The 8,249-nt window shown below is 59.5% G+C and overlaps 1 pseudogene; it reads right to left on the bottom strand.

The window, feature by feature from the left end:
- Positions 1-363: 363 nt before the first annotated feature.
- Positions 364-1,652, bottom strand: LOC119102085 (alpha-L-fucosidase-like; annotated as a pseudogene).
- Between the last annotated feature and the right edge of the window lie 6,597 nt (positions 1,653-8,249).

The following is an 8,249-nucleotide window of genomic DNA, read 5'->3' on the forward strand; positions in this document are numbered from 1 at the left end:
CGGCCGTAACCATACCGCATCAGTCTCCGGGTTTGGCGTCGTTGCTGGAGGGCGCCTTCTTCCCAGCCGAGCTGTCTCCGACGGCGACAGTGTTCTGCCAGAAGGCGGCGGTCTGTCTGTAGCTGGAGAACTTCCGGAGCGTATCTCGTTCAGAAACTCGGAGGTTTTACCGGCACCGTCGCCTCCCGCCAGCTGGACAGCGTCTTCCCCTGACCGGTCTACCCCCGCGGCGTCGTCGTCTCCCGGCGCCACGGCGTTCTCGGCGCGCACCACCCAGGCCCAGCGGGCGCTGACCTTCTCCAGCGGCGGCCAGCTGCACCAGCAGCGGCGCGCCCGGCCGCTGGCGCCACTGCAGAGGCCCGCCGTCGAATCCCAGCAGTGTGAGGCGGCCGCTGGCCTGCCGCAGGCGCAGACTCCCCAGGCGCAGACGGCCGGCCGGCGGCCAGTCCAGCACGATGGCGTACACGCGACCCTCGCGCTGCGTGTACCACACGCCGGGCGTGACGCTGTCGTTCTGGTGCACCCACGGACGCGACGCGTAGATGGCCTCGCCGCTGATATTGAGCCACTGGCCCATCTGGCGGAGCCGCTCCTCGAAGATGGGCACGATGCGACCGTCGTGCGTGGGGCCCACGTTGAGCAGCAGGTTGCCGCCGCAGCTGACCGTCTCGGCCAACTCGCGGGTCAGCTCCTCCATCGAGCGGATGCTGGCCAGCGAGATGTCGCGCCGGTAGCCCCAGGAGTAGCGGTCGACCGTCATGCAGTTTCCCACTTGTGCTTCTGCAGCACGCCCGGGTTGTAGTGGTCGTGGCAGGTGATGAAGTCGCCGTGCTTGCAGCCACAGTCCGTGCCCCAGCGGTCGTTGGTGACGACGCGGTCGCGGATCGGCGAGTCGTTGTAGAGCCAGGCGAGGAACTGCTTGCTGCCCCAGTAGTCGGAGCTGGGCGCCTGGGCTGCTGCCGTCCGACCAGATCACGTCCGGCTCGTAGCCGTACACCAGCTCGTACAGCTCCGGAATCGTTTTGGCCGCCGGGAATGTGTTCTGCGTGAAGTTGCTCGCCTTGTCCGCCAACCAGTGCGGGTTGAAGAACTCGAACAGCGAGTGGTAGACGCCGAAGCGGATGTTGGTGCGGTTCCGCACGGCGCGCCCCAGGTCGCCAACCAGGTCGCGCTTCGGCCCCGTGTCGACGGCGTTCCAGCTCCAGGCATACTTGCTCGGCCACAGCGTGAAGCCCTCGTGGTGCTTGGTGGTGAGCACCACATAGCGCGCGCCGGCGGCGGCGAACAGGTCCGCCCAGCGATCCGGCTCGAAGAACTCGGCCGTGAACTGCGGCGCAAAGTCAGCGTACGTGAAGCCCGGTCGGTAGTTGCGCCGCATGAATTCGACGTGCGCCTTGTCTTTGTCGCCGCGCCACTGCTGCCAGAACCAGGCGTCGCCGAAGCTGGGCACCGAGTACACGCCCCAGTGCAGGAAGATGCCGAACTTGGCCTCGTCGTACCAGGCCGGATCGGCCGCGTGTCGAGCGACTCCCACGTGGGCTCGTAGCGGGCCCGGCCGCGGCCCAGCAGCGCCCACGTCACGGCCAGCAGCAGCGGCACACGCAGCATGTCGCTGGCAGGGGCGCTTCACACGCCGCTGCTGCGCTGGTCACGCCTGCGTGGCGGGGAGAGCACGTCCAGCCGCGGCGGACAGGCAGCGGAGAGCCGCGAAGCACTGCAGCCGGCGTGGGCTCCACACTCACACGTCTGCTGGCTGCAGCCTGGCTGCGGGCGACCACCGGCCGCTCCTTGTGCCCGGTGACCGGCCTTGATCTGCGCTCGGTCCCTCGCAGCGCTCGTTCGCTCTCGTGTCGTCGCGGCGCCGCGGCTCCTGCGAGGCCGCCGGCGATACCCTGGTGACGGATGACAACAGACGGGCCCTCGGCGCTGCGACGCGAGCGGTCGATCGGCGTTATGAGCCGGCACGTGGCGACGGTGCACGGTCCACACACAGACAGACCGGTCAGCGATCCCAGCGATAGAGCCGCCGCCGGCGGCTGGCTGCCGCACTGGCCACGGCGCCAAACGTTGGAGCCGGCTAAACCACGTATGCAAATGCCCCAGCTGTCGAGACCCCAGGCGAGAGCACACTGAGAACAAGGCAACAAGCTTACGAATACGTTATATACATCATATATATACATCATGTATACAATGCATCAGATACGTTAGCTGTCAGAGATGCTACCAGGGGCCTCACGCCGAGTGGCTGACCAGCACCGTGTCAGCTACTTTGAGGATTTGATAGATTTGCTTACTATGGCCGTGTCACATTAATATGCTTCATTGAGCACATACAACCTTGCCTCTTAAGGTCTTTCCCTGACGTCATGTTTCAACGGAACGGAGAAGCACAGAGTCGTCTTCCAAATCGACGGAAATCGATCTCTGAAGGAACGAGTAAATGAATGGGCATCAATCTTGCAATCTCATGTAACTAATGAATGATGCACGCCATTCGTGAGCTTTAAAGCACATGCTCTATGCGGTGCCCTTTAAAAGTTAAAAACAGTTTCAAAGGGAGTGTTCCACATTTATTTCGGGGATTTTGAACTCAAATAGCGGTCTTGAAGGTCTACACGAAGACGTGATCAAACGATGATATATTAGGGATAATTTTTGCTAAACAGAGATATTGTATTATCTGGACCAGTCATGCAGTACCATGCAGAGCAGTCTACTTACAAAGAGTATCACAGCTGTAGGATAGCTATTTGGTGTCAAGTATCATGCCTCCTTGAATATCGTCAGATATGGAACATTTTCTTCACAGACGTGTGCCATCTTAGACGCATATTCCTGAGAAACACACTCTGTGTGTGACATTGGGACTTAACGACGCACTCAGCTGCCGCGAGTACGTGGCGTCGCCTGTCTCTCACCATGGCAGGAAGGGCGGACACGAAAAACATACTCTGGTGAAAGCTCAGGACCAGCTATATCTATCAGCAACACTGGAGAGCGACGTACGTGCCTTGGATGGTGTCGACCACGGTGTCCTGATTAAGCTGCAGTGATATGGCATCGATCCGAAATGGCTTGAGGGCCACCATGCTGGTCGGCAGAAGGTGGTGAGATGCGGTCCCCTCTCTCTTTTCCGCTGACTCACGGGATCCCTCAGGGATTTTCGATCGGCCCTATCCTCATCATCTTCACTAACGGCCTTTCATATTCACCGCCCTCGCGGACGGCTAGTGTCCTATGCCGACGACAATTGACTGCTAGACTCCGCTCATCCGGACCAATTGTCTGTTTTGAAACCACGTCAGGAGGAAACCATCCAAGTGATTTCATCCCACTTCACATCCAACCCCATTAACTGAATCCCACCGAAACAACTCTGCTTCTTCTTGGCACTCAACAATGCATGAAGAAAACCTTATCTTTTCACCCCGATATTGTGGGACACGAGTTGAGCCCTTCGCCCGTCCGTGAAGATGCTGGAAACTGCTATTGAAAGTATCCTTTTCTGTGAGATGCACTCATCCCATGTTGTCAAAAAATGCAACTCCACCCTTTTCTACTCTTATAAAATTCGTCGCCACTTAACACCCGCAGTTCGTAAACTTCTTATCCAGTCACATGTCTTCCGGAACCCCATGCCCGGAGCCGCGTAGCCCCCTTTATCTTCTGTACTGCCCCTCGGCCTGTGGCGGAGCTGCGGCATGTCACCTAGGGAGGAGTGCCACCTAGCACTGCCCCTGGCACCTAGGAGTGCCAGGGGCAGATCAACTTCGGAGCCAGGATCGTCACCGGCACTCGTCGGCGAGGTTCAATGGCGGTGGCTGCTCAAGTGCCAGGCTGGCGCGGTGTCAGTGACCTTGTCACTCACCGTGACGGTCTGGCTTGTACAGGGCCCTTAAAGGGAATGTCCCACATTTGAAGGTATTTAAGAAAAAACATCAGATGTGATAAGTTACGCTCACTCATAAGTATTGTTACACTTTTAGGTGGAAAAAGGGAGCTCTAAACAACACAGTTTCTCTGTTAAGTAGATATGCACATCAATATGCCAGTCTTTTAACGCGTTTTCGTACCTCGCACAGCATTGATTGACAGCCGGTTGACAGCCGTTATGTCTCGAAATCATGCTCACGAACGCCAAATATGAAAAAAACTCGGCGTCATATGTTATTTGGCCTTGGTCGCCGCATGGCCAACAGCATGCATGGTCTAGATCGGTGCATGGCAGAATCTGAAGAGCGTTATCATGGCGTCATGAATGCCCGGGTGAACTCGGAAAAAATCCCTGAAAGTATGCACCTGCCCGCGGGCGTTTAACTCAGAAACTAGAAGGGTTTAGGTTTTAAGAAAAGCAGGTCCGTGAACTGCATCGGATGGCCTTCAAGATGGCTACTTCAGTTCAAAACTCCATGCAAATGTGGACCACCAAATGTGGATGCGGGCGACAGGGCCGGCCGACGCCTGCCCTCCCCGCCCCGTGGCGGATTGATCGCGGCAACTGTCGATGGTGCCCTGATCACCAGAGGCAACTGTCGATGGTGGTGCCCTGATCACCAGAGGGCAACTGTCGATGGTGCCCTGATCACCGGAGGCAACTGTCGGTTGATCACCAGAGGCAACTGTCGATGGTGCCCTGATCACCAGAGGCAACTGTCGATGGTGCCCTGATCACCAGAGGCAACTGTCGATGGTGCCCTGATCACCAGAGGCAACTGTCGATGGTACCCTGATCACCAGAGGTAACTGTCGATGGTGCCGTGATCGCGAGTCTATCATACCAAGTTTGTTCGCACGGAACCGAAGGGCACCTGTTGCCACGCCAGGGTCATTGTAATCTGTGTTATGGGTGCTGGAGCGTCTCGTGACGCTCGTGTGTTTTGTGGGATGTGTGCGCCTTGAATAACACAGAGGGGGGCTGAAATGCGCCAACTTCTAGTCTCGTAAAACCCACTTCAGCAGAATCACGATTCCGAAGCGTACTTACTGTAAACGGGGTACCAGCCTCGTCTCCAAGACTAAGAGCGGATTGACCAGGCGGTCGGTGGACGTTGCTGGGATCACAAGCTTTGTCCACACAAAGATGATTGCCCGAATGTTGTGCGAAACATGATCCGGACTCCAGCGTGGCAGGATAGTCATGACACGAGGCGTCCATCGCTGATGAACACATAGCTTGGGGCCAGCTGGCCACCGTCTGAATTACATCACAACTGCGAGTTTGGGTATTGTGGTAGATTACTTGTTTTTTATCTGCAATTAAAAACGAACCATCCAGCCTGCTAATACAATGCTCTGCTGGCCGACGCCAATGGAACAGCTACCTGTTTTCCGCTCCCACTGAAAGATATGAAGATGATTGCCGTCAAAAGGTGCTTCGTCTAAGTGGGGCCTCGCATTCTGAAATGACCGCCAAGCAGTACGACAAGGTCGCATGCTGTGGTGGGGGGGCGGGGGGGGGGGGCTCGTGCCACATTCCCCACTGCTCAGTGGACACAGTTCGATCGGAGCGGTAGTTAAACACACTTTATTCGATAATGGATAAATACGCGACACACTACGAACCAACACTGTGATATGAATGCAGGCACAGTGTACAAATATCAAGCGTTAAACAGCGTACGGTAGCGGACCAGTGCAGGTGCGACAACAATCCACGTTGCATAGGTGCGGTGGGGCCGGCGAGGGCCGGCGGCGACGTGAGACCACAGCGGCTGCCGGCGGCGGCGTGAGACCACAGCGGCCGCCCGGCAGCTGTCGACAGACGGCCGCCCTCGGAGTGTCGCCCCAGCACGGCGGTGCGCCCGCGGCCGGGCAGCCGCCGGCTCCACGGACAGGCAACGGCGCCAACAAACGCAACAATATATCACAGAAGGGGAGCCGAACGGCGGCCGGCTGCGTCCAGCGCCGCCGCCGAACCCAGCCCCGCGTAGAGCGCGACCGTGGAAGACGGAAGTTGAACGCAGCGTGATCAAGTATTGATAAAAGCATATTGCACCGACGTAACGCAGCGCGAGGTTCGCCGACTGGCCGCCGAACAGACTCGCGTGACGACGGGCCGCGCCCGACAGAGGGCGGGCCAACATATCACAAGGGCAAACGCGCTACAAAAACAGGGGCCGCCTCCGCCGCGTTGAACACTAGCCCGACAGCGGGCGGCAGCGGAGACGGCAGACGATGGGGTGACTGGCCGGACGCGGGCCGGGCAGGCGCGGCCCGCGCCCCTGTGGGGGTCGCCGGGGGCGGCGGCCGGGCGGACAGTCGGCGCTACTTGGCGTCGGTTCGTCGGCTGTGCGCCGTGTCCAACCGCAGGAACTCCTGCTTGAGGTAGCTCAGCGTCTTCATCAGCACCTCCTTCTCCTCACGGAGGCCCAGCACCTCGTCTTCGGCCTCCCGACACCTGGCAGGAGGCGGGTCAGGTCAGGTCAGGTCAGGTCAGATCAGGTCAGTATCAGCATCAGACCAGACCAAGGTCGCAACACGCCAGGTCAAAGAGACACAGCCAGATGGTGGGGTCGCGCCAAAACAGGTCGAAGAGACGACCTCTCTGGCTGAGCACCCAACCGAAACAACATCCCCACCCAAATAAATATCACACCTGTCTCATCCCCACAGCGCACCACTGACCGACCCAGCCCCTGAACCATCGGCTGACGCGCCACCAGCGGGCGCCCGCGGCCAGTCCGGCGACGTCGGCGGCAGCGGCGACGGCAGTCTCACCTGGCCTCCAGCGCGGTCAGCTGGCTCAGCCGCTGCTCGGAGCCGCGACGCTGCTCCAGCTGGTCCTCCAGCAGCTGGCAGCGCCGCCGCAGCCGGCCCAGCTCGCCCTCCGAGCCTGACGCAGGGTTGTTGAACGAGCTGGCGACGTCCACCAGCGAGAGGGAGCCGGAGGGACCGGTGCCGGCGCCAGCGCCACCTGCCGCCGCAGACGCGTCGGTCAGCGCGGCCGCGCGCCATCGTCACGGACGCCTGTGTCGCCGCTCGAAGCATTTGTTCGCCACCTCGTCACAAGTTTCACCAGTCAGCATCGGTTTCTCGAGCACACCAGCCACGTAGCGAGTCTGCTTCAGGATGGAAAACTCTCAGGAACGTAGACGAATGCATCAGCTGAAGCAGCCATGCGATCTGTGCTGATGTTCACAACTACCTTCTTACAACCAAACACACATTTTAAAGCGAGACTGCTGGTCACATCCGCACGCACCGGCACAGCGGAATTCCGTCCACTGAAATGCATGCATGACAGCACACAAACCTCGCTCAACGCATGGCGCAAGATCATCTTAACCCTGCTTCCGTGTGATGAGCCTATAACTAATCCACGCGTGCCCTCCAACACACTCTACCCGGGCCACCTCTGGTGTCGCCGGCCGTGGGCCGTCTCCGCTCACCTGGCGTCGGCTGCTGTACGGTGAACCACACCGGCGCCGTTCCTCGTGACGTGCACGGCTGGCAGGCGCAGGTCGAGCGGCACCACGCCCGGGCTCGTGATGTTGTTGGGCGGCCGGTCTTCTGTGAGGCGCAGCTTGATACGCTCCAGGTGCAGCTGCGGCGACGGGGCGATCGGTGGAGGAGCAGGCATGACATGAGGGAGGGGGTGGCATGGGGTCGGGCTCTGTGAGAGCCAGCGTGCCACACCCACCGGTGGGTGCATGAGCCCAGCGCGGGGCGGCTGCCCACTGACCACCAACAGGTAACAAGGCCTGCCAGGGAGTAAAACGAAGGCAATTCGCATGCTGAGGTGTACCGGTACTGCGAGCAGCGATCACAACATAACATGTGGTGGCGGACAAAACAGACATCATTTGTCTTCCTTCCTTACCATCTTCGCCCCTGCGCACATTAAAGTCCTTGTTGGAATGGCACGCGGCGTGATTGGCGTACTCACCACTGACTGGCTCTGGCCTCGTCCCTCAGATCAACATCCGAGAGCAGGTGAGCGGCGAGCTGGAGGTGCGTGCCAGCGAGCTGGAGCTGGCTCTGCTGATGAGCACCGTCACCAACCTGACCGACTTCATCGAAGACGAGATCCTGCCCGCGCCACTGCCGATGGAGGTAAGGCTGCTGGCCGGCCGGGAGCCGGCCGTCGCAGCTGCCGCCTCTGGCCCCGGCATCGCCGAATAGACAGTGGTTGGGGGGGGGGGGGGGGGGAGGGTAAGGACTTTAATGTGCGCAAGGGCGAAGATGGTAAGGAAGGAAGACAAATGATGTCTGTTTTGTCCGCCACCACATGTTATGTTGTGATCGCT

This window comes from Pollicipes pollicipes, unplaced genomic scaffold (genome assembly GCF_011947565.3).
Source record: "Pollicipes pollicipes isolate AB1234 unplaced genomic scaffold, Ppol_2.1 Scaffold_5554;HRSCAF=6571_pilon_pilon_pilon, whole genome shotgun sequence".
In the NCBI taxonomy this organism is placed as follows: Eukaryota; Metazoa; Arthropoda; class Thecostraca; order Pollicipedomorpha; family Pollicipedidae; genus Pollicipes; species Pollicipes pollicipes.